The 2,026-nt window shown below is 35.9% G+C and overlaps 1 protein-coding gene across 2 annotated transcripts in view; it reads right to left on the bottom strand.

The window, feature by feature from the left end:
• LOC117993725 (facilitated trehalose transporter Tret1) overlaps nucleotides 1-2,026 on the bottom strand; it is a 57,505-nt gene that overhangs the window by 26,002 nt on the left and 29,477 nt on the right. The gene's annotated exons all lie outside the window — the stretch shown is intronic.

Consider the following 2,026-nt stretch of genomic DNA (forward strand, 5'->3'; position numbering starts at 1 on the left):
GTGAGGGTTGAATTTTCAACAATCCTAAAATGCATATTTCTTCATTTGTTACTGAAAGCCCAAATACCAATTTTCATGCAAATAACTGGAAAAATTACGGACTTTCATACAAACTTCCGTCCCCGATTTAACCCACTTAGGGGTAGAATTTCAAGTGGACACCTACTCTTTGCAAAGAACACACCCTCAAAATTTTATGTCTCTAGGACCAGCGGTTTAGGCTGTGCGTTGATATCTCAGTCAGTCAGTCAGGACTTTGAATTTTATATATTACTAGCTTATGCTCGCGACTTCGTCCGCGTGGACTACAAGATTTTCAAACCCCTATTTCAGCCCCTTAGGAGTTGAATTTTCAAAAATCCTTTCTTAGCGGATGCCTACGTCATAATAGCTATCTGCATGCCAAATTTCAGCCCGATCCGTCCAGTAGTTTGAGCTGTGCGTTGATAGATCAGTCAGTCAGTCAGTCAGTCAGTCAGTCAGTCAGTCAGTCAGTCAGTCAGTCACCTTTTCCTTTTATATATATAGATATAGATAACACATGACGATGGAGATGTAGATGGACAGCTCGTGAAGTTCAAGCGAAAAAAAACAAGAAAGAGGGTAGTTCGCTATTGCCCTTGACAGTTCGAACTCACAGCACCGCAGTCCCGTCGTGACCACGACCCGTGCAATTGGGTTGAAATATCGACAAATAAAAATCGCCAAATTAATCATGTTATGTACCCGTTATCTACATTAAAATATATAATCACAATCACTATTGAAATTAGATACTATTATTCTTCATAACTATTCTTGCAAGCAAAGCTAAGTAAAGAGTGAAATCTGGCAAGAAATATTGTAGGTACATCGACTTTTAGAATGAGATTTCGGCTTTGTAGAGCGTTGTCTCTGTCACTCATACCTATGTGATGGTTTTGTTGGTCTCAAACACAGAAACAATGCTCTACGAAACTGCTATCTCTTTGTAAAGGTCGATGTACATTATTTTCTGGGAAGGGAAGGAAGAATATGCCAGTAGATATAATGAAGTCACCACCAAAGTCAATTTTTTGGCATATTCTTGCTTCTTACCTTCATTATGCCAAAAAATTATTTTCATAATCAAAGATATTTTGATTATAATATGCTTCACTATAATTTAGCTTATTGCATGCGAAAAAATAAAAATACCTAATATACCTAGGTAGGTATAATAAAATACGCAATCACAGGCATCTACGTATATTTTTATAATCATTTTCCAAAATCAATATACTTACCTAATTAAAAGATAAAATATGGTTTGTAATACATTTAATAATATGTTTTCGCATTGTTACAGATATAATAATGACTTCAATAACAAATCTATATATATAAAATTCAAAGTCCTGACTGACTGACTGACTGACTGACCGACATATATATCAACGCACAGCCTAAACCGCTGGTCCTAAAGACATGAAATTTGGAGGGTCTATTCTTTGTAAAGAGTAGGTATCCACTAAGAAAGGATTTTTCGAAATTCCACCCCTAAGTGGGTTAAATGGGGGATGGAAATTTGTATGAAAGTCCGTCATTTTTCAAGTTATTTGCATGAAAATTGGTATTTGGGTTTTCGGTTACAAATGAAGAAATACGTGTTTCAGGATTTTTGGAAAATTCGCCCATAAGGGTGGTAAAATAGGGGATGAAAGTTTGTATGGGACAGTTTGAATTATTGATATTATTAACTTGAAATTTGGAAAGTAGGTTTTTTCTTGAGGTGTCAGCTAAGAAAACAAAATGCCATTTGTTTCCTGTAGGCCACGCGGGCGAAGCCGCGAGTAGAAGCTAGTCATGAATATTATTAGGTAGGTGCGTAGGTATTTGCTTATATTGCATAACTACTTAGGTATATTATAAAGAGTAGGTAGGTACCATGTAACTATTTTGTATGTAATATTTTACGTAATAATATTTTTAGGGTTCCGTACCTCGAAAGGTAAAACGGAACCCTTATAGGATCACTTTGTTGTCTGTCTGTCTGTCAAGAAACCTA

The sequence above is a fragment of the Maniola hyperantus genome, chromosome 24 (genome assembly GCF_902806685.2).
Source record: "Maniola hyperantus chromosome 24, iAphHyp1.2, whole genome shotgun sequence".
Taxonomy (NCBI): domain Eukaryota; kingdom Metazoa; phylum Arthropoda; class Insecta; order Lepidoptera; family Nymphalidae; genus Maniola; species Maniola hyperantus.